Source organism: Artemia sp. Qi Xiang Cuo, chromosome 16 (assembly GCF_049724085.1).
Source record: "Artemia sp. Qi Xiang Cuo chromosome 16, ASM4972408v1, whole genome shotgun sequence".
Lineage (NCBI taxonomy): Eukaryota > Metazoa > Arthropoda > Branchiopoda > Anostraca > Artemiidae > Artemia > Artemia sp. Qi Xiang Cuo.
The window spans coordinates 17,712,390-17,738,017 of NC_142809.1; the positions used below are offsets into that span (position 1 = coordinate 17,712,390).

The window sequence follows — 25,628 nt, forward strand, 5'->3', positions numbered from 1 at the left end:
ATTCAGAAACTTCTGTTCTGTATCCACCACCCACTATGTTGTCCATCTTATGGACAAAATATCTAGTAAACTTAAAAGACCTAATTTCTGGTTCAATTTTGTAGCAAAAAGCACTTAAATGAATTTCGAGTTGATCCATATTCAATTACAATGATTGTATTTCCTTTCCATTTGAGCACAAATAGTTAAACACTACTACTACTAACAACACACTGCAACACCAAACCAACTACCTAAAGATATATTCTAATGCTCTCCCAGTTTACAATGGTGTATTAGGCCCAATTTTAATTTTCGCAATTATCAACAACCTTAATATTTATGTTTTGGACAAATAAAAATTCCTAAATAGTATAAATGTCTTAGGAAAAAAAAATTAAGGAAAAGAAGATTAAGAATTCATTGTTAGGCTTACAAAAATACTAGACGAAACAAGACAAAGATTTTTAGGGAGGCCAACTGTTTCCCTTCTTCAGCACTTTAAGAGAAAATTAGAAGGAAACGAGTTCACATTTTTTTAACAAACCAGATCAGAACAAACAACATGGAAAGCAAACAGAAAAAAAACGAAAACAGGAAGATTTAAAAATGTATATTCTGAATGTATATTCTGATCCCTTCTCAATTGATAATGGACTGCCCTAAGGAGCCCTCTTAAGTAATTTTTTTTTCCTCGTAGTCATTAATAGCCTTGGTGTCGACTTGTCTGATGGATGGAAATTTGTTGATGATCCAAAGCCCAATGGATATCCTGGAACAAATATCAGATGAAGTTCCTACGGTGTGCGTGCAACTGAACAACTGTGTAACTGAACCCCAATCAACTGAACCACTGTAAATGAACCACCAAGCAACTGAAACACCGTGCAACTGAACCAACGTATAACTGAACCATTAACCCCATTTAACAGAACCCTCGTGCAACTGGACCCCTATTCAACTCAACCCCATCAAACTGAACCCCCGTCTAATTGAACTCCCGTGCAATTGAATCCCTATGAAAATAAACCACCGTGCAACTGAACCTTCGCCCAACTGAACCACTGCATCTCAATCACCGTGCAACTGAACCACGTGCACCTAAACCGTCGTGTTACTGAACCCTCGTGCAACTGAACCATCGAACTCGGTTTTTCAATATTCTAAAAATATGAGTCATTATCACTAGGTAAAACACAAGTTGGAATCTTTAAATGTTCAACCTTGTTGGAATTGTTTGTTTTTTAAGTCACTGTATAAACGCCTGTCCAGATCATTCATAAAAATATCTGTTTTATTTTTGCAAAAAAAGAAGGTCAGATGTCACAAACCATTAAAGCGGAATTATTTTTATTTTTCTTCAGATGAATCAGACCTTTCTGAAAATTGAGTAATAAACCTCTGTGTTGAAAATAATTGAACTTTGTGAATCTAGATAACGAATTTTGATCAAATGTCTTTGAAGAGATTGCCACTAAAAAGGATATGGGAGGGGGGACTGGTTGCACTCCAGCCTTTTTTCAACATTCCTTCAATATACCCTGAAAGTTTAAACTTTACACCCTCAGGTTTTTATCCTCAGCTGTTCTCGACACATTGCAGATCTGTCTTCTTTTAAAACTGGATGCACATAGTACCTTTTGATTTAGCTGAAGATGCTCCTAAATATTTTCCGAACAATGTGACGGCTGATACCATCAGCCATTCGAGATATTGCTGGTATTTCCTTTTTACAACCAAGAAAGGAAAAAATGTTTTTGATTGTGTTCAGAATTCTTCTTGATATTTCTTTAAAGCTTGGCCTTAATACTCCATGCTTTTTCTAATTTCTAGGATCAAACATGCCCTTTTTTCTTAGTAAAAAACAAACAAAACTTATATGTTAACGACAGACAACTAGCATAACTTACAGCCCTTACACGAGGGGCGGAGGTTTGTGAACCCTGGAGGCATAGTTATTTAATCTTTGAACTGTTCTAAATAAAATGGCAATATCAAAATTTATATCGGATGTATTTGGGGAATTATTTGAAAAAAACTACGTTTTCTAAAGAGTTAAAGAGGCTGAGTTACAAGGTCGAACCTTAAAACGTACAGGGATTAGGAGGCACAGTTGGGGGCTGCCGCCCCCAAACCCCCGCTTTCGCAGCCTTTAAATAAAAAAAAAAAAAATTTAAACTGAAAGTAAGGAGCGACATTAAATCTTAAAACGAACAGAAATTATTCCGTATATGAAAGAGGTTTGTGCCCTCCTCAACGCCTCGCTCTTTACGCTAAAGTTTGACTTTCTCACAACTCTTTTTTTAAACAATAAAAACTTTAGCGTAAAGAGCGAGGTGTTGAGGAGGGCAACCCTATTTATATATGTAATAATTTCTGTTTGGTTTGAGATTTCATGTTCCTTACTCTCAGTTGAAAATTTTTTTTTTATTTATTTAAAGGCTGCGAAAGCGGGGTTTGGGGCGGCAGCCCCCAACTGTGCCTCTAATCCCTGTACGTTTTAAGGTTCGACCTTGTAACTCAGCCTCTTTAACTCTTTAGAAAACGTAGTTTTTTTCAAATAATTTCTGCACGTTTTTCTACAGTTTATTACTTATTATTGCTTGACTAACTGTTAGCTGATCGTGTCAGGAGTTGAAGTTGGGGGGCGGCCCCCCCCCAAAACCCCCCCTCGTGAACATTCTTGTGTTAATGCGTTTAATTCCTGAATACTCAAATCAAGTCGTACAGGGTGCCTCCTAATCACTGTACGTTTTAAGGTTCAAACTTGTGACTCAGCCTCTTTAACAGCCCCCCCAACTGTGCCTCCTAATCCCTGTACGTTTTAAGGGTTGACCTTGTAACTCAGCCTCTTTAACTCTTTAGAAAACGTAGTTTTTTTCAAATAATAAACATAAACAGGTTATACATGCTTTTTTATTAAAATTTACGCGAAGATATTTTCATAACAAAGAATGTCTAAACTGTTTTTGTGTATTATTTGAAAAAAAATAAGGTTTTTCGTAAATGTAAATTCGGGGGATAATTTTTTCGGTCTGAAAATATCAAAAGGCCCTAACAGGTCGAATTCTGCTTCGAATGAGTCCTCATTCAACCGGATCCGTTGCCAACTGTGGCCTGTAGGCGTGGCTAAAAAAAAAAAGAAATGATGATGAATTTTAAGTGGCTATATTTGGTTTTTTGAAAACAGGGAAGGAGTGATGAGATTGAGCTAAAATTTCGAGGAAAAGCTCCCAGGCCCTAGGAAAGCCTAACTTCAAAATTTCAGCCCAATCGGACAACATTAAAGGGGGGCTGTGGTGGGAGGGTCGAAACTTCCGGCCCAGTTTACCCCATGAAGATAAAGTCGGAGGAGGATGAAATTTATAAGTTTCTTAGTTTGAGCTTGGGCTACAAAATGCGATTACCGCCGTCTCTCTGCGACCTCTAGGACCTGAAATCGCTTAACATTGTGGTGGGTCGCCTCTTTATAGAGGCACAAGTGTGCCTCCTTGACAAAAAGAGAGTGGGGTGGCTCTCCGATCACTTTTGAATCTTAAAAAGTGTACTGGAGCTGTGAGAATCAAAAGTGCACTTCGATTTCCAATCGAATGAGGCCTCCCCCTTCCCCAAGTTCATACACAAAGTATTTTCATAAAAACCTTATGTGGTAACAATGAGCAACTAGCTTAACTTACAGCCCTTAACCTAGGAGCTGCTAGGGGGGTTGTTAACCCCAGAGGCATGATTAATTGACTTTTAGACTATTTTTGGCAATATTTTTTTTTTTTTTTAACTTCGATCGGATGCATTTGGGGACAAAATGACAGTTAAGAGGGAGATGCTGATTGCCCTCTGATTACATTTGATTCTTCAAAATTGAACTTGAACTTTCAATTTCCAATCGAACGAATCTCCTCCAAAGTTTTTACGACCATCCCTGCTACAAAAACCTTAAATTTTAACAATGGGTAGCTTGCAATAACCTACAGCCCTTACACGAGACTGTGGGGGTTGTTGTCAATCACATTTATCAATCAGGTTTAATATTTAATTGAAAATTGAAAGTTTTAGCGCTCTTTTTTAAAGGAAAAAGTGATTGGAGGGCAACCAGCCTCCCCCATCATTTCCCCGAACACATGCAATGCAAATTTTTAAGATAGCCATTTTGTTCAAAATGGTTGAAAGGTCCAGTTATTATTTCTTTCGAAATTTCCAGTCCCCTCCCAGCAATGTCTGTAAGTTAGGCAATACATCCATTGTTTACATATAGCATATGTTTTTAGAAAGGTGAGCATGTTTGACCTTTGCTTTCAAAAAAGACGAAGGGAAAGACGAAGGTGAGCTTTTCAGAGAATGTTGAGAGGACTGTTGAACTAAATCTAATCACGAACGTCTGAGGAAACGTTGAGGGGAAAGTTGAAATAAATCAAAACATACTAAGTGCATACAGATTGCTGCATACAGATCAAGATGAAACTTTCGGGACATCATGAGGGAGATGTTCAACTGACCAAAAGACAACATGTACCTGCTACTACTGCTATTAATACTGCTGATACTACTGTTAATATTACTACCACACCATTATTGCTACTACTGCTCCTACTACAACATCTACAACTATGACACAAGTGCTATTAAAGCTTCGCATATGAAGGTGACAATTTGAATGAATTTTGAGGGGGAATTTAAAAATCACGCTATGTACATGCAGATTGTAAAAGGACGCATCGCAAGAATAGATTTTGGTGTCAAGTTGTAACTTTCAGAGAACGCTTAATGGAGAAGATCAATTAACCAATTTAAGGAGGCCTTATTTTCGTATAAATTTGGTAACTCAATTTCTGTAAAATGTGGAATCCCCTTTGCTGCAACAGATCAGAAGTAAACTAACTGTTTCAAATTAGCTTGATTGTGAAATTCCCTTTTATTTATATAACAGTAACGAATCTTGAAAAGAAATTTCCTTGCTTAAGCATCGAACGACACTTACAGCAGTAATAAAAATTTAAAGAACTAATGTAGACCAGTCTGGTATAAAACAAAGAGGAATGTCCTAAATGTTACGACATTTCAAGCTTTAGAATCAAGGCATCGAAATACTGAAAAAAAAACTACTTTTTAACAAAAAGTTTGGTGATTGGCTAAAAGAACGGGGGAAAGATCGATAAGCGAATCAAGTACCAAGTTGAATAAAATGTACGGATCAGAGACAAATCGAGGTATTTTTGCCTCGGAAGCCAGGAACTGAGTAAGTGTTAACTAGGATAAGAAGCTACCACTAGCCTGTATAAATTTCCTTTGAATATAACACTTAAATAAAGTAGAAAAACTTTTGAAACACCTCTGTCGCTTGGTCTAAATCCAGATCCTACTTTAATTAAATTAATACTTACATCTGAGCCACCTGAACTTAAACTTTATTTAGGGCGAAAATTCCCCTTTGAGGGTTGCCAATTGCTGATACTGATAAAGGGTTGAGTCTTACTGGTAATTTCAGGTAGCCCTGAGATCCTTTGTGAATAATTAGACGATACGTGTTCTAATTAAAATTAATTAGAGGCGGAAAATATAGGTGTAAACAACTCAAGATTATTAGTAGATTTTTATTCTATTTTTGGCGATTGGGTACATATTTCCATATAGTATATGTCACTTAGTCAAGGCCTGAGCCATCTAGACAAAAACAGCGTTTTAAAGGTTGAAATAACCTAAAGTTAATTTCTTTCCAGAAACTTAAAATTGTGGAAGAAGTCTCGAATAACCAAAGGTTTAGGGAGGAGGGAGGACCCCGAACAAGTAGTCAATGTTAGAAGAGCCTCTGTGCCTCCCTTTTCCAACCTAGTATCTTTGGAACTTCGCGTGGTGATTATCAAAATCTCACACCCAGAAAACTGGAACTCCCTAAAAAAATTTTCCTTACCTCCTTGTGGATTCTCTGACGTGTGTACGGAAGAGAACCTTATAGTATATAAACTATACTGTATACTGTAATACTATAACGTATAAAAATGAAGTCATTTTCACTTGTTGATAGATGGTCCATCATCCATCCATCCTAGGGCAATACTAAGGTATTTCCCACTGGACTTGTATGCAAAATGTAGGACTGGATTTGATTCACAGGCGAACAAGTGACCTAAACCTAATAGGCTTTCCCGTTTAGAGTTTCAGGCAGACTACCGTTTTAGGATCGACACATGACCAACGAGTCCCCTGAACATGCAGATGAAAGGGGAGACCTATAGTTTTCCAAGAATTTTGGTAAACGGCGGTAGCAGGTATGACTCTCTTCTTGGACAAATACTTGTGCGTTAGATTTTAGAAAGGCACGCCTGCCTAGAGTCTCAGGCAGGTTGACCAAGTTTTAGAATTGACATATGACACTTAAGTTGCCTGGAATCGCAGGCAAGAAAGCGTCCAGTCCAAAGACTAACAGGGTTCACTTGCCTAGAGTGTCAGTAGAGCGACCTAATTTATAAGCTCAGGCATCTATTTTGAATTAAAGAGTTATTATTTGAATTAAAATCCCAAACAACTGAACCCCTGTAACTGAAACACCATGCAACTGAATCACCATGCAACCGATCCCCCGTATAACCGAACCCCTGTGCAACTGAACCTCCCGTGCAACTGAACCCTCGTGTAACTGAATCACCATGCAACTGAACCCCATTTAACAAAAATCTCGTGTAACTGAACCCCCGTGGAACTCAACCACCTTTAACTGAACCACTGATCAACTGAACCACCGTCTAACTAACCCACCGTGCATTTGAACCAACGTGCAACTGAACCCTCGTGTTACTGAACCATCGTGCAACTGAACCACTGAACTCAGTTTTTCAGTATTCTAAAAATGTGAGTCAATATCACTAGGTAAAACACAAGTTGGAATCTTTACATGTTCAACCTTGTTGGAATTATTTGTTTTTTAAGTCACGATATAAACGCCTATCGAGATCATTCATTAAAAAATCTTTGTTTTGTTTTCGCAAAAAAAAGAAGATCAGATGTCACAAACCATTAAAGCAGATGTATTTTCCTTTTTTTTTCAGATGAATCAGACCTTTCTGAACGTTGAGTAATAAACCTCTGTGTTGAAAATATTTGAAGTTTGTGGATCTAGATAAAGAATTTTGATCAGATGTCTTTGGGGAGATTTCAATTAAAAAGGAATTGGGAGGGGGGACTGGTTGAACTCCAGCCTCTTTTTTCAACATTCCTTCAAGATATCTTGAAAGTTTAAACGTCACGCCCTCAGGTTTATATTCTCAGCTCTTCTCGACACATTGCAGATACGTCTTCTTTAAAACCAGATGCATATAGTACCTTTTTATTTAGTTGAAGATGCTCCTAAATAGTTTCTAAACGAAGTCACGGCTGATACCATTAGCCATTCTAGATATTGCTGGTATTTCCTTTACACAATGAGTAAAGGAAAAAATGTTTTTGATTGTGTTTAGCATTCTTTTTGATGTTTCTTTAAAGTTTGCACGGTATCCTAGAAATATACTATTTCTAGGAACAAACTTATTTTCTAGGATCAAACATTCCCCTTTGTCTTGGTAAAAAAAAAACTATATCCGGGATCATTGCTTTTCCTGAGGCGAAAATAATTTCAATGATTTAAAGAACATGAAAATCGGAACTTGGAATGGTACGACATTAAAAAATGACTATCGTACCGACATTTTGACTTACGAACTCCGACGATTTGAACTGGACTTATTAGGAGTTTCAGAAGCTCATATCCCAGGGGTAGAAAGTCAGAAATTAGGCGATGTAAAATTTACTTACTCAGGTAGGAAGTAAGTAGTATATTGGCAAGAAGTAGGGTTGATGATTAATAAGTAAGCTGTTAAATCTTGTTAAAGCTTTGAAGGTATTATTAATAGAATACTAATTGCTCATTTTATGACTAGAAAGTTCAGGGTATCAGTTATAGTAGTATACGCCCCTATAGAACCGACTGACGGAGATACTAGTGACTCAGATGAATTTTACTTACAGTTACAGGTACAAATAGACAAGGTCCCAGGTATAAATATGATGTTATTACTGGGAGATTTTAATGCCCAGGTTGGTAGAAATAGGGATAGATGGTATCCCAGCCTAGGTAAATTTGGTGTAGGAAAAGAAAATAGTAATGGATACAGACTTTTGCAATTTTGTAGGTATAACAATCTAGTTATAACCAATACGGTGTTTGGTCATAAAATGGCTCATAAGTTAACATGGTATTCACGTGATAGTAAGACAGCAAACCCTATTGATTATTTTATAGTATACCGAAGACTGGCAGGATCAGTACAAGATATTATGGAAAAAAGGAGTGCTGTTATTGATGTTCAAAGTTAAGACCGCCATTCAGTAGTGTCTAGTGGTAGTATGTTGCTGAAGTTATGAACGAGTAGGTATCCCTCACAAAGCGAGAATGTTGAAACATACCAAAGTAAGAATTTGGGGAAAACTACTCCGAAATAGTTGGAAATTATATTTGAGAGCTTAGTAGTTGATAATGAGGAATATGGTTGGAGTAATCTCAGAAAAATAATTTGTGAAGTTGCTGAAGGTGTATTAGGAAAGAAAGCTAAAACAGCAGCTAAGAATATTAGTGAAAAAGCTCTATGTTTAATAGAAAGGAGAAAGGACTTGTACAAGAACTATCTGAGTAATAGATCATATAAAAACAAAAGGAATGTAAAGAAAGCGGAGAAAGCATTAAAATATGAACTAAGGAGGTGTCAAGTGGAGGCCATGGATAAAATTGCCGAGGATCTGGAAGATCCAGCTAAACGGCATAATAGTAAAATATTGTACTGGCACGTTAACAAATTGAGAGGGAGTAGTCAATCCGGACTTGGCCCAGTTAAAGATAGGAATGGGGTCGCAATTAGCGATAAGGAAAAAACTAAAGCGAGATGGGCCGAACATTTTGAGAACTTGCTTAACCGAGATAGAGTTGCAATAAAAAATATAGAGGAAAATGAAAAAGTTTGTGATACCTTTGATGTGAAGGAAGATTTGCTTTGTGAGGAAGAATTAGCAACAGTACTAAAAGGATTAAAAAATAATAAGCCTTCAGGTGCTGATAAGGTGGTAAATGAATTTCTTAAATATGGTAGCTCTAAGGTAAGAAATAAGTTATTGAAGATTATGAATATGATTTTGAAAAAGGGGAAGTACCTAACGATTTTAGGAAAATCATAATTAAACAACTTTATAAAAGAGGTGATAAAAGTGAGTGTGGTAATTATCGAGGCATTAGTCTGGTCTCTGTAGGTAGCAAATTACTTAGTAATATGATACTTTTTAGACTGAGAAGAGCAGTGCGGTTTTAGAAAAGGTAGAGGATGTGTCGACCAAAATTTCACTCTTAGGCTAATCATTGAGAAGTGCCTGAGTTTTCAAACACCTTTGGTCCTCAGTTTTATAGATTATGAGCAAGCGTTCGATTCTGTTGATAGAGGAGCTTTAGAAATGGTTTTATCCTTGTATGGCATACCAGACAAATGCGTTGAAGTGATTAGGGCTATGTACGAGAATAACACTGTTGCGGTTAAAATAGGAAATGAGGTTAGCAGCTGGTTTTGTATTAAATCAGGAGTTAAGCAGGGTTGTATTCTATCCCCCTTTATATTGATTATTCTGATGGACTTTGTCTTAAGGAGCACAGGAAAGGCATAGGGACACCACGATATCAAATGGGTAGGAAAAAGTCTCCTGGACTTGGATTATGCTGATGATTTAAGCATCCTAGATGAAAGTGTGAGCAAAATGAATGAAGTTTTAGAGGTTTTACGAGTTCAGGGTGCTAGAATTGGTTTGAAAGTTAATGTTAGGAAGACTAAGTCACTAAGGCTAGGAATAAGTGAAGATGAAAAGGTACGTTGGGTAATGAAAAGATTGATCAGGTGGGCAGCTTCACTTACCTTGGTAGTATTATTAGTAAAGAAGGTGGGAGCAGTGAAGATGTTAAAAATAGAATAGCCGAGGCTCAGGGTGTTTTTTCACAGTTAAAAAAAGTCTAGATGAATAGGAAGATAAGTCTGCAAACCAAGATTAGAATATTAGAAGCTACAGTGATGACAGTGGTTAAGTATGGCTTTGAAGCATGGGCGCTCCGAAAAGCGGGTGAAAATTTGCTAGATGTTTTCCAGTGAAATTGCTTAAGGATTGTTCTGGGTACCCAGCTGACTGACTGTATTTCAAATAATTAGCTATACGAAATATATGCTTCAATATCGCTCTCTGGGGCTATAATGAAAGAAAGGTTGAGGTGGTTAGGGCAAGTTTTACAGATGAAGGATGACGGATTGCCAAAGAGTGTTCTTTTTAGCCAACCCTCTAGGGCTAAACAGAAAGCAAGGTCGTCCCCGTCTGGGGTGGGGAGGACGTCATAAAGAAAGATTTAAAGGAAATGGGAACTTCGTGGGCGGGTGTAAAAATGGAGGCTTTGAATAGATTGGGGTGGAGGAGGAGCGTGCGTAGCTGTATTGGCCTCAGGCGGCTTGGTGCTGCGGTGAGTTGTGAGTAGTAGTAGTATATGTTACCAATAGGCAACTCGCATAACTTACATCCCTTGCACCAGGGGCGGAGGGTTGTGAACCCTGGAGGCATAGTTATTTAATCTTTGAACTTGTCTAAATAAAATGGTTATCTCAAAATTTAGATCGTATGCATTTGGAGAAAAAAGAGGGTGGAGTGGAAGCCCTCCGATCACTTTTAGCTCTTAAAAAGTGCACTGAAACTTTTGATTTCCAATCAAATGAGCCCTCCCCCTCCCAAAAGTTCATACAATTTTTTTTTCCATACGAACCTTATGTGTTAACAATGATCAACTAGCTTAACTTACAGCCCTTGCCCTAGGAGCTGCTGGAAGTGCTAACCCTGGAAGCATGATTATTTGACTTTTAGACTGTTTTTAGCAAAATATTTTTTTTTTAACTTCAATCGGATGTATTTGGGAAAAAATCAAACATTTCGTGGTAACGAACTGTAAGTAAGGAGCGACCCGGCTCAATGGTAACCGAAACTCTAAAAAACGGGTTTTTGATACCAATAGATATATCAAAAGAATCAGATTTCAATGTTGATTTCAAATATATAACTTTCATCAAGTTTAGTGCTACCCATCAAAAGTTACGTGCCTGAGACAATGTGGCTGATTTTCAAAAAAGGGGGGAAAGACCCCCTAAAAAATATAAAACCTTAATGAAAATCACACCATCATATTCGGCGTATCAGAGAACCCTACTCTAGAGGTTTCAAGGTCCTACCTACAAAAATGTGGAATTTTACATTTTTTGCCAGAAGAAAGATCACGGATGCGTGTATATTTGTTTGTTTGTTTTTTTTGTTTTTTTGTTTCCCAGGGGTGATCGTATCTAACAAGTTGTACTAGAATATCGTGGGAGTGCTCATTGGAACGGAAATTAAAAGTTCTAGTGCACTTTTTAAGTGACAAAAAAAAATGGAGGGCAACTAGGCCCCCTCCCACGCTTATTTTTTTTCCCAATGTCACCCGATCAAAATTCTGAGATAGCCATTTTGTTCAGAATGGTCAAAAATATGATAAATATGTCTTTTAGGATGACTTAATCCCCCGAAGTTCCCAGAGGGAGGGCTAAAAGTTATGAACTTTACCCAATGTTAACATATGGTATTGGTTATTGGGAAGTATACAGAAGTTTTCAGGAGATTTTTTTTCTGGTAAAGGGAGGGAAGGGAGGGTCGGTGGTTATGTTGGAGGATCTGTTCATGAAGGAAGTTTTCATGGGGGAAGGGAAATTGCCATGAAGGGGGCGCCGGACTTGCCAGCATTATTTATTGGTTATTGGGAAGTATACAACCATTTTCAGGAAGGATTTTTTCTGGAGGGGGGGGGGCTAGACGAGGGGGTTAATCCGGAGAAGATTTTTTTAGCGGATGTTTCGTGGGGGGAAGGGACATTTCTATGACGTGGGCGCCAGATTTCCAAGCATTATTTAAAAAAAGATCAGAAATTAAATAAAAAAAAAACAAGTTTTTTCAACTGAAATGTAATAAGGAATATTAGAAATTAAAACTAACAGAAATTATAACGTATGTGAGGGGTTCTCCCCCAAGTCAATACCTCGCTCTTTACGCTACAGTTTTTTTTTAGTGCTTTCAAAAGATCTATATATTATAATTAAACGGCCTTTGTGTTTCAGGTGTTTTTTAATCAAATTTTTTTTTAACTTTTAACGTAATGATCGTTTTTTTTAATATGGGGATATCCACCTCATTTACGTAATAAAGTATACGTAATAAAAAAAACAATAAAAAAACAAGCGATACGGCTCAATAGTAATGGAAACTTTTAAAAACGGAATTTTGATGTCAATAAATGTATCAAAAGAATGTGTTTATAATGCTGATTCTAAATATATAAATTTTATTAAGTTTAGTATTACTCATCAAAGGCTACGAGCCTGAGAAAATTTACTCGATTTTTTAAAGAAGGGGAAACATCCCCTGCATTAACTAAAAAACGATCAGAAATTAAATAAAAAAAACAAGTTTTTTAAACTGAAAGTAAGGAGCGACATTAAAACTTACAACGAACAGAAATTATTCCGTATATGCAAGGGACTTTCCCCTCCTCAACGCTTCGCTCCTTATGATAAAGTTTTTTATTGTTTTGAAAAATAAAGTTGTGATACAGAGTCAAACTTTAGCGTAAAGAGCGAAGCGTTGAGGAGGGAAAATCCCTTGTCATATACAGAATAATTTCTGTTCGTTTTAAGTTTTAATGTCGCTCCTTACTTTCAGTTTAAAAAACTAGTTTTTTTTATTTAATAGCAGTTAAGAGAAAGAGGTTCATTGTCCCCTGATTACCTTTTATTCTTCAAAATTGAACTTGAATTTTCGATTTCCAATCGAACGAGCCTCCTCCAAAGTTTGTACGACCACCCCTTCAATAAAAACCTTAAATTTTAATAAGGGGTAACTTGCAATAACCTACAGCCCTTGCTCCGGGGACTGTGGGGGTTGCTGTGAATCATGTTTATCAGTCACGTTTTATTATTTGATTGGAAATTGAAAGTTATAGTGCTCATTTTAAAAAACAAAAGTGATTGGAGGGCAACCAGCCTTTCCCCCCCCCCCCCATTATTTCCCCAAAAACATGCAATACAAATTTTTAAGATAGCCATTTTGTTCAGCATGGTTGAAAGGTCCAGTTATTATTTCTTTGGAAATGTCCGACCCCCACCCCACCCCCAGCCTTCAGGACAATGGCCGAAAGTTAGGCAATCCGGCCATTGTTTACATATAGTATATGTTATTGAGAAAGGTGAACATGTTTCACCTTTGCTTTCAAAAAAGACGAAGGGACTTTTGAACTAAACGCTGGGGGGAATGTTGAAATAAATAAAAACTTACTAAGTGCATACAAATTACTGATACAGGTGTATCAGCAATTTTTTTTAGAATGGCTTAGCGTATCAAGATGAAACTTCTTGGGCATCATGAGGGAGATGTTCAACAGACCAATAGACAACATGTATACTATTGCTACTACTGCTATTAATGCTACTGATACTACTGTTACTATTACTATAACACTATTATTGCTACTACTGCTTCTACTACGACCTCTAAAACTATGACACTACTATTAGACACTAATCAAGCTGCCATTAAGTCGTGGTTAATTGGAGATAATTCCAAGACAGATAGTCCAAGGGAGACGCAAATTTGGTATAATCCTTTTTTGGGGTTGCATAAAAATAACGTCATTTTCACTTATTGATAGATAGTCTATTATCCATCCATCCATCCTAGGGCAGATCTAAGCTAGATCAAGGAGACACACTTGTGCCTCTATAGAGAGGCGACCCACCACAATGTTAAGTGATTTCAGGTCCTAGAGGTCGCAGAGAGACGGCGGTAATTGCATTTTGTAGCCCAAGCTCAAACTAAGAAACTTGCAAAATTTCATCCTCCTCCGACTTTATCTTCATGGGGTAAACTGGGCCGGAAGTTTGGACCCTCCCACCACAGCCCCCCTTTAACGTTGTCCGATTGGGCTGAAATTTAGATTGGGCTGAAGTTTTTGTGTGTGTGTGTAAGTTTTTGTGTGTGTGTGTGTAAGTTTTGTGTGTGTGTTAGTTTTTGTGTGTGTGTAAGTTTTTGTGTGTGTGTAAGTTTTTTTATGTGTGTAAGTTTTTGTGTGTGTGTAAGTTTTTGCGTGTGTCTAAGTTTTGTGTGTGTGTAAGTTTTTATATGTGTGTAAGTTTGTGTGTGTGTGTAAGTTTTTGTGTGTGTGTGTAAGTTTTTGTGTGTGTGTGTGTAAGTTTTTGTGTGTGTGTGTGTAAGTTTTTGTGTGTATGTAAGTTTTTGTATATGTGTGTAAGTTTTTGTGTGCGTGTAAGTTTGTGTGTGTGTGTAAGTTTTTTTGTGTGTGTAGTTTTTTTTTGTGTGTGTGTTAGTTTTTTGTGTGTTTGTTAGTTTTTGTGTGTGTGTGTAAGTTTTTGTGTGTGTGTAATTTTGTGTGTGCGTTTAAGTTTTTTGTGTGTGTGTGTGTTTCTGTTTGTGTTTAAGTGTTTGTGTGTGTGTGTAAGTTTTTTTTTTGTATGGGTAAGTTTTTTTTTGTGTGTGTGTGTAAGTTTTTGTGTGTGTGTGAGTTTTTGTGTGTGTGTAAGTTTTTGTGTGCGTGTAAGTTTTTGTGTGTGTAAGTTTTTGTGTGTGTGTAAGTTTTTGTGAATGTGTAAGTTTTTGTGTGTGTGTGTTTGTGTGTTAGTTTTTGTGTGTGTGTGTTTGTTTTTGTGTGTTTAACTGTGTGTGTGTTTGAGTGTTTGAGTTAGTGTGTGTTTGTTTGTTTTTGTGTGTTAGTAATTTTTTTTTTATTTGTTAGTTTTTTGTGTCTGCTAGTTTTTGTGTGTGTGTAAGTTTTTTTGTGTTTGATTTATTTTGTGCGTGTGTTTTAGTTCTTATTTGTATGCAAGTTTTTTTTTGTGTGTAATTTTTTATGTTTGTGTAAGTTTTTGTGTTTGTGTAAGTTTTTTTTGTTTGTGTTAGTTTTTTGTGTGTGTAATTTTTTTTGTGTGTGTTATTTTTTGTATGTGTGTGTAAGTTTTTGTGTGTGTGTAAGTTTTTTTGTGTGTAAGTTTTTGTAAGTGTGTAAGTTTTTTTGTGTGTGTAAGTTTTTGTGTGCGTATGTAAGTTTAGTGTGTGGGTGTCTATGTTTTTGTGTGTGTGTAAGTTTTTGTATGTCTATAAGTTTTTTTGTATGTGTTAGTTTTTGTGTGTGTGTGTGTAAGTTTTTATGTTTGCGTTAGTTTTTGTGTGTGTGTGTAATTTTTTTTGTGCTAATGTTTTTGTAAGTTTTTGTGTGTGTTTATTTTTATTTGATTGATCTATTTGGTGTGTGTGTGTAAGTTTTTGTGTGTGTGTAAGTTTTTTTTGTGTGTGTGTAAGTTTTTGTGTGTGTAAGTTTTTGTGTGTGCGGATCTTTTTGTGTGTGTGTGTGTGTAATATTTTATGTGTGTGTGTATTTTCTTATGTGCCTGTAAGTTTTTTTTGTGTGTGTGTGATTTTTTTTTTGTGTTTAAGTTTTTGTGTGTGTGTAAGTTTTTTTTGTGTGTGTAATTTTTTTTTTGTGTGTAAGTTTTTTTTTGTGTGTTAGTTTTTTTGTGTGTGTGTAAGTTTTTTTGTGTGTGTAAGTTTTTTTGTGTGTGTGTAAGTTTTTGTATGTGTGTAAGTTTTTGTGTGTAAGTTTTTATGTGTGTGTGTAAGTTTTGGTGTGTGTGTAAGTTTTTTTGTGTGTGTGTGTGTGTGTAAGTTTTTGTGTTTGTGTATGTTTTTGTGTGTGTGTAATATTTTTTGTGTGTGTGTAAGTTTTTGTGTGTGTGTAATTTTTTGTGCGTGTGTGTAAGTTTTTGTGTGTGTGTGTAAGTTTTTGTGTGTGTGTAAGTTTTTTTGTGTGTGTAAGTTTTTGTGTGTTTGTTTAATTTTTTGTGTGCGTGTAAGTTTTTGTGTTTGTATAAGTTTTTGTGTGTGTGTAATTTTTTGTTTTTTATTAAGTTTTTTTGTTTGTGTGTTATTTTTTTTATTTTTTTATTTTTTTTCTTTTGATTAAGTTTTTGTGTGTGTGTAATTTTTTGTGTGTGTGTAAGTTTCTGTGTGTGATTGTGATTATTTTCTGTGAAGATAAAAAGTTTAACTTTAATTCTAAATTTTCTTAAATTCAGTTCTGACTTTTCTCAAAGAGATGAAAAAATTTTAAGTTCTGTTCCAAATATTTTCCCGGAAGAAGAAAAGTCCCAAGACTTAAAAAATTTAAAGTTCCCTTCTAAATTTTTCCATAGAAGATAGGAAAAGTTATACTATGATTCTGATTATTTTCTATGAAGATAAAAATTTTCACTGTAATTATAAATTTTCTTAAATTCAATTACGACTTTTCTCAAATATATTAAAAATTTTAAAGTTCTTTTCCAAATATTTCTCCGGAATAAGAAAAGTTTAAATTCGATTCTGAATTTTCTCAATGAAAATGAAATAAGTTATTGATCAATTCTATTTTCCTAAAATAAAATAAAATTTTCCACTACAATTCAGATTTTTCTCAAAGAGATGAAAAGATTTAAAATACTGTTCCAAATTTTTCATAGAAGATGGAAAAGTTCAAGTTCTCTTCTGAATTTTACCAAAGAACATAATTCAATTCTAATTTCTCCAGAGAAAATAAAAAGCTTCCACTTCAGTTTTAAGTTCACCAAGACATAAAAAATTTAAAGTTCAGTTCTAAATTTTTTCGTAGAAGATAGGAAAAGTTATGCTACGATTGTGATTATTTTCTATGAAGATAAAAAGTTTCAATTTAATTTTAAATTTTCTTAAATTCAGTTCCGACTTTTCTCAATGAGATGAAAAAATTTAAATTTCGCTTCCAAATATTTTTCCGGAAGAAGACAAGTTCAACTTCGATTCTGAATTTTCTCAATGAAAATGAAATAAGTTATTGATCAATTCTATTTCCCCAAAATAATATAAAAAGTTTCCACTTAAGTTCAAATTTTTCCCAAAGAGAGGAAAAAATTTTTAATACTGTTCCAAATTTTTCATAGAAGATAGAAAAGTTCAAGTTCTCTTCTGAATTTTACCAAAGAACATAATTCAATTCTAATTTCTCCAGTGAAAACAAAAATCTTCCACTTCAGTTCTTTATTTCACAAAGACATAAAGAAATTTGGAGTTCAATTCTAAATTTTTCGGTGGAAGATAGAAAAAGTAATACCATACATGTGAATATTTTCCCAGAAGATAAAAAGTTCTAGTTCAATTTAAAATTTTCTCAACGAAGTCAAGAAAAGTTCAAGTTCTCTTCGGAATTTTACCAAAGAACACAATACAATTCTATTTTCGCCAGAGAAAACAAAAATCTTTCAATTCAGTTATTTATTCAACAAAGACATAAAGATATTTAAAATTCAATTCTAAATTTTTCGGTGGCTGATAGAAAAAGCAATACTATACTTGTGAATATTTCCCCAGAAGATAAAAAGTTATAGTTCAATTTACAATTTTCTCAACAAAGTGAAGAAAAGTTCAAGTTCTCTTCTCAATTTTACTAAAGAACACAATTCAATTCTAATTTCACCAGAGAAAATAAAAATCTTCCACTTCAGTTCTTTATTTCACAAGGACATACAGAAATTTAAAGTTCAATTCTAAATTTTTCGGTGAAAGATAGAAAAAGTAATACCATACTTGTGAATATTTTCACGGAAGATAAAAAGCTCTAGTTCAATTTAAAATTTTCTCAACGAAGTGAAGAAAAGTTCAAGTTCTCTTCTGAATTTTACCAAAGAACACACTTCAATTCTAATTTCTCCAGAGAAAATAAAAATCACTTAGGTTAGATTAAGTTAGGTTAAGTTAGGTTAGGCTAGGTTAGCCTACGTACGCGGGCGTACGTAGGCTAACCTAGCCTAACCTAACTAACCTAACCTAACTTAATCTAACCTAAGATTTTTATTTTCTCTGGAGAAAATAGAATTGAAATGTGTTTTTTGGTAAAGTTCAGAAGAGAACTTGAACTTTTTTCACTACGTTGAGGAAATTTTAAATTGAACTAGAACTTTTTATCTTCCATGAAAATATTCACAAGTATGGTATTACTTTTTCTATCTTCCACCGAAAAATTTAGAATTGAACTTTAAATTTCTGTATGTCCTTGTCAAATAAAGAACTGAAGTGGAAGATTTTTATTTTCTCTGGTGAAATTAGAATTGAATTGTGTTCTGTAGTAAAATTCAGAAGAGAACTTGAACTTTTCTTCGCTTCGTTGAGGAAATTGTAAATGGAACAAGAAATTTTTATCTTCCGGGAAAATATTCACAAGTATGTTATTACTTTTCTATCTTCCACCGCAAAATTTAGAATTGGACTTTAAATTTCTTAATGTCATTGTGAAATAAAGAACTTAAGTGGAAGAATTTTATTTTCTCTGGAAAAATTAGAATTGTATTGTGTTCTTTGGTAAAATTCCGAAGAGAACTTGAACTTTTTTATCTTCTGTTAAAAATTTGGAACAGTATTTTAAATTTTTCATCTCTTCGAGAAAATATTCACAGGTATGGTATTACTTTTTATATCTTCCACCGAAAAATTTAGAATTGAACTTTAAATTTCTTTGTGTCTTTGTGAAATATAGAACTGAAGTGGGAGATTTTTATTTTCTCTGGTGAAATTAGAATTGAATTGTTTTCTTTGGTAAAATTCAGAAGAGAACTTGAATTTTTCTTCACTTCGTTGAGAAAATTTTAAATTGAACTAGAACTTTTTATCTTCCGTGAAAATATTCACAACTATGGTATTACTTTTTCTTGTTTCCATCGAAAAATTTAGAATTCATCTTTAAATTGACTTATTTCTTTGTTACATAAAGAACAGAAGCGCTAGATTTTGATTTTCTCTGGTGAACTTAGAATTGAATTGTGTTCTTTGGTTAAATTCAGAAGAGAACTTAAATTTTTCTTCACTTCGTTGAGAAAATTTAAAATTGAACTAGAACTTTTTATCTTCTGGGAAAATATTCACAAGTATGGTATTACTTTTTCTATCTTCCACCGAAAAATTTAGAATTGAACTCTAGATTTCTTTATTTCTTTGTGAAATAAAGAACTGGAGTGGAAGATTTTTTTTTTCACTGGAGAAATTAGAATTGAATTATGTTCTTTGGTAAAATTCCGAAGAGAACTTGAACTTTTCTATCTTCTATTAAAAATTTGGAACAGTATTAAAAATTTTTTCCTCTCTTTGAGAAAAATTTGAACTGAAGTGGAAACTTTTTATATTATTTTGGGGAAATAGAATTGATCAATAACTTATTTCATTTTCATTGAGAAAATTCAGAATCGAAGTTGAACTTGTCTTCTTCCGGGAAAATATTTGGAAGCGAACTTTAAATTTTTTAATCTCTTTGAGAAAAGTCAGAACTGAATTTAAGAAAATTTAGAATTAAAGTGAAACTTTTTATCTTCATAGAAAATAATCACAATCGTAGTATAACTTTTCCTATCTTCTAAGGAAAAATTTAGAACTGAACTTTAAATTTTTTATGTCTTGGTGAACTTAAAACTGAAGTGGAAGCTTTTTATTTTCTCTGGAGAAATTATAATTGAATTATGTTCTTTGGTAAAATTCAGAAGAGAACTTGAAATTTTCTATCTTCTATGAAAAATTTGGAACAGTATTTTAAATTTTTTCATCTCTTTGAGAAAAATCTGAATTGTAGTGGAAAATTTTATATTATTTTAGGAATATAGAATTGATCAATAACTTATTTCATTTTCATTGAGAAAATTCAGAATCGAAATTGAACTTTTCTTCTTCCGGGGAAATATTTGGAACAGAACTTTAAATTTTTTTCATCTCTTTGAGAAAGGCCGGAAATGAATTTAAGAAAATTTAGAATTAAAGTGAAAGTTTTTATCTTCATCGAAAATAATCACAATCATGGTATAACTTTTCCTATCTTCTATGGAAAAATTTAGAAGTGAACTTTAAATTTTTTAAGTCTTGGGACTTTTCTTCTTCCGGGAAAATATTTGGAACAGAACTTAAAATTTTTTCATCTCTTTGAGAAAAGTCGGAACTGAATTTAAGAAAATTTAGAATTAAAGTGAAGCTTTTTATCTTCATAGAAAATAATCACAATCACACACAGAAACTTACACACACACAAAAACTTACACACACAAAAAAACTGAAACAAACAAAAAAACGTACACATACACAAAAACAAACAAAAAAAAACAAAACTTACAAACAAAAACAAAATTACACACAAACTAAATATAAAAAACATACAGAAAATTACACACACACAAAAAAATACACACACACACAAACTCTAAAAAACAAACAAACACTTAAAAAAAAAAAAAAAAAAACAAACCCAAAAACAAACTTAAACACACACACACAAAAACTTACACACATAAAAAAAATTACACACACAAAAAAAAAAATTAAACACAAAAAAAAAATAAAACACACAAAAAAAATTAAACACACACACACACAAACACACACAAAAACTTACACACACACAAAAACTTACACACACACAAAAAAAATAATACACACAAAAAAACTAACAAACACACAAAAAATTACAAACACAAAAAAAAAATTAAAAACAAACAAAAACTTACAAACACACACAAAAAATTACACAAAAAAAAAATAAAACACACACAAAAAAACTTACACACACAAAAAAAACAAAAAAAAACACAAAAAAAAACACAAACACAAAAACTTACACACAAAAAAAAAACTTAAACACACATAAAAACTTAAACACACACACAAAAACTTACACACACACGCACAAAAAGTAACACACACACAAAAACTTAAAAACACAAATACTTACACACACAAAAAAAACTTACACACACACAAAAACTTGCAGACACACAAAAACTAACACACAAAAAAACAAATACAACCACTCAATATAAAACGAGCAAAAACAATATTACAAACACACAAACTCATACACACACACACAAAAACCAAAAAGCTTACAAAAACTTACACACACACACACAAAAACTTACACACACACAAAAACTAAAACACACACAAAAATATAAACACACACAAAAACATATACAACCACACACAAAACTTACATACGCACACAAAAACTTACACACACAAAAAAACTTACACACTAAAAAAAAATTACACACACAAAAAAAAAACTAGAACAAACAAAAAAAATTAAACACACACACAAAAAATTACACACACACAAAAAATAAAACACAAACAAAACTTACACACACAAAAAAAAACTTACACACACAAAAAAACTTACACACACACAAAAAATTACAAACACAAAAAAAAAAATTACACACACAAAAAAAATTACACAAACACACAAACTTACACAAACACAAAAACTTACACACACACAAAAACTTGCAGACACAAAAAAACTTACACACACACAAAAACTTACACACACAAAAAAACTTACACACACACACACACTCACAAAAAATTACACACAAACACACACACACAAACTTACAAACTAACAAAAACTTACAAACACACAAAAACTTACACGCACACAAAAACTTACACACACACACAAACTTACACACAAACAAAAACTAACACACAAACAAAAACTTACACACACACAAAAAAAAACTTACACAAACAAAAAAAAAACTTACACACAAACACAAAAACTTACACACAAACAGAAACACACACACACACACACAAAATCTTACACCCACACAAAAACTTACACACACATAAAAACTTACACACACACACAAAAACTTACACACACAAAAAAACACTTACACACACACACACAAACTTACACACACACAAAAAAACTTAAAAACACACATAAAATTAAACGCACACAAAAACATACAAACATTCACAAAAAGTTACAAACACAAAAAAACTTACACACACACACACAAAAACTTACACACACACACACAAAAACTTGCACAAACACACACACACAAACTTACACACACACACACAAACTAACACACACATAAAAACTTACACAAAACTTACAAACACTCAAAAACTTACACACACACAAAAACTTACACACATACAAAAACTTACACACACAAAAAAACTTACACACACACACAAACTTACACACACACAAAACTTACAAACACACAAACACAAACTTACACACACACACAAAAACTAACACACACACACAAACTTACACAGACACACACAAAAACTTACACACACACACACACACAAAAACTTGCACACACACAAAAACTTGCACACACACAAAAACTTACACACACACAGAAACTTACACACAGAGTACCAGTGGGAAAGCCATGTCTTGTCTATGAACAAGCACAGAGTACGATTGTTAGAGCCATAAGCATATTTCATGTCATTTTAAAATACGTAAAAAAGTTAAAAAAAAATGCCATGTTAAACAAATTCAAAAATTATTAAAAAAAAAAATGGAGCGGGGACTCTTTGGGGGGCCCTGGGAAGGTGTTTGGGGGATCCTTGGGGGGCCGGTTGGCCCTTTGGGAGCCCGGGGGACCTTTGAGGACCAGGGGAGGGCCTTTGGGGGTCTGAGGAGGGCGTTTGAGGGATAACATTTCGAAATTTTTCCTTTTAGTTTACTTTTTTTTTTGCGGCGCATCCCTGCGGTGCATCCTGCGGCGCTTTCCTGCGATGCCTCCCTGCGGTGCATCCCCTGCAGCGCTTTCCTGACCCGCGGCGCATCCCTGCGGCACATCCTGCGGCGCTTTCCTGGCCCACGGCGCATCCCGGCGGCGCTTCTCTGGCCCGGGGGATCTTTGGGGGCCGGGGGAGGGCCTTTGGGGCAGAGGGAGGGCCTTTGGGGCTCTGGGGGGCACTTGAGGACCGATTGGTCCTTTGGGAGCCTGGTGGACCTTTGGGACCGGGGGAGGTCGTTTGGGGGTCCGGGGGGCCAGTTGGGAGCCCGGGGGACATTTGAGGACCAGTGGAGGGCCTTTGGGACCCCGTTGGTCTTTTGGGAGCTCGATGGGCCTTTGGGGGGCCCGGGGAGGGCCTTCGGGGGTCTGAGGAGAGCGTTTGGGGTCCGGGGGACCTTTGGGGGTCTGGGGAGGCCCTTGAGGACCATGGGAGGGCCTTTGAGGGTCTGAGGAGAGCGTTTGGGAGCCCGGTGGACCTTTGTGGGACCGGGGGAGGGCCTTGGGGGGTCCGGGGGGCCAGTTGGGAGCCCGGGGGACATTTGGGGACCGGTGGATGGCCTTTGGGACCCCGTTGGTCTTTTGGGAGCTCGATGGGCCTTTGGGGGGCCCGGGGAGGGCCCTTGGGGGTCTGAGGAGAGCGTTTAGGGTCCGGGGGACCTTTGGGGGTCTGGGGGGGGGGGCCCTTGAGGATCATGGGAGGGCCTTTGAGGGTCTGAGGAGAGCGTTTGGGGTCCGGGGACCTTTGGGGGTCTGGGGGGCCCTTGAGGACCAGGGGAGGGCCTTTGAGGGTCTGAGGAGGGCATTTGGGGGGCTGGGGCTCTTTGGGAGCTTGGGGGACCTTTGAGGACCGAGCGCTTCCTTCGGGGTTGGGGTGGTGGGGATCGGAACCCTTTGGGGTTGGGGTAGGGGACCTCACAACACTGTTCAATTGAAACTTGTGTATTATTACGACCACACTCAAAACCTCTTCCAAAATCTTCTTTTAAAATGTCTCTATCTGTTTCGCCGAAATAATTCCATAACCTGTCTAAAACGGTTTCGCCCAAATAATCCCTAAACGTAAATCAGCGTATTCCTTTGTTATTGGCATCTCTGCGCTAATGCATTTCAAATTAATAAGAAACCTTTTCGCTCGCTAAAACAATTCATCGCTAAGATGTTTCTTAGAGAACTGTTTCCATGGCGTTTGGTTATTAATATCTTTTGGAGTTCGACCAGTAGAACTGTTTCCGAGGCAAAGACATTAATGACTTGGATGTATTCCTGGAGAAATGTTGACAGTACCTTTCAGACATTATTAAACTTTGCCTGGAAACAATTTGATTACTGACTGACAGCACAGGTGGTCTAAATTCCCAATCAATGTCGCAATCAATTTCCCAGGGGATTCCATGCCCATATTTGGTGTCCCGTCAGCATTAAAAATGCTGACAAGACCACGTGGTCTATTGTTTTATCAGTGAGAAAGTTCCTTTTTTTTAAAATTCTCACTGAAAAAAACCATAAAAACATACAAAAATGTGAGAAAGTTCCTGTTTTTCAAATTCTCACTGACAAAATCCATAAAAACATCAAATAAATCGATCAACACACATAACCATCCATGAAAACAGACATAAATGTGAGAAAATTCCTGTTTTTCAAATTCTCACTGACAAAAACCATAAATGTGACAAAATTCCTGTTTTTCCATGTGAGAAAATTCCTGTTTTTTCATTCTCACTGAGAAAACCATAAACCACGTGGTTCGTACCGGAGTTATATATAGGTATCTACTACCCTTAAAACGTACAGGTTTTAGGAGGCACAGTTGGGGGGGCTGTTAAAGAGGCTGAGTCACAAGTTCGAACCTTAAAACGTACAGGGATTAGGAGGCACCCTGTACGACGTGATTTGAGTATTCAGTAATTAAAAGCCTTAACACAAGAATGTTCAAGAGCAGGTGGTTTGGGGGGCGGCAGCCCCCCAACTTTAACTCCTGACACGATCAGCTAACAGTTAGTCAAGCAATAATAAGTAATAAACTGTACAAAAACGTGCAGAAATTATTTGAAAAAAACTACGTTTTCTAAAGAGTTAAAGAGACTGAGTTACAAGGTCGAACCTTAAAACGTACAGAGATTAGGAGGCACAGTTGGGGGGGCTGTTAAAGAGGCTGAGTCACAAGTTCGAACCTTAAAACGTACAGGGATTAGGAGGCACCCTGTACGACGTGATTTGAGTATTCAGGAATTAAAAGCCTTAACACAAGAATGTTCAAGAGCAGGAGGTTTGGGGGGCGGCAGCCCCAACTTCAACTCCTGACACGATCAGCTAACAGTTAGTCAAGCAATAATAAGTAATAAACTGTACAAAAACGTGCAGAAATTATTTGAAAAAAACTACGTTTTCTAAAGAGTTAAAGAGTCTGAGTTACAAGGTCGAACCTTAAAACGTACAGAGATTAGGAGGCACAGTTGGGGGGCTGCCGCCCCCCAAACCCCCGCTTTCGCAGCCTTTAAATAAAAAAAAAAAATTTTTAAACTGAAAGTAAGGAGCGACATTAAATCTTAAAACGAACAGAAATTATTCCGTATATGAAAGAGGCTGTGCCCTCCTCAACGCCTCGCTCTTTACGCTAAAGTTTTTATTGTTTAAAAAAGAGTTGTGAGAAAGTCAAACTTTAGCGTAAAGAGCGAGGCGTTGAGGAGGGCACAGCCTCTTTCATATACGGAATAATTTCTGTTCGTTTTAAAGATTTAATGTCGCTCCTTACTTTCAGTTTAAATTTTTTTTTTTTTTATTTAAAGGCTGCGAAAGCTGGAGGATTTGGGGGCGGCAGCCTCAACTGTGCCTCCTAATCCCTGTACGTTTTAGGTTCGACCTTGTAACTCAGCCTCTTTAACTCTTTAGAAAACGTAGTTTTTCAAATAA

General features: G+C 35.6%; 1 protein-coding gene across 7 annotated transcripts in view; it reads right to left on the reverse strand.

Moving 5' to 3' along the window:
• Positions 1–25,628, reverse strand: part of LOC148942639 (kynurenine aminotransferase-like) — a 181,620-nt gene that overhangs the window by 111,318 nt on the left and 44,674 nt on the right. The gene's annotated exons all lie outside the window — the stretch shown is intronic.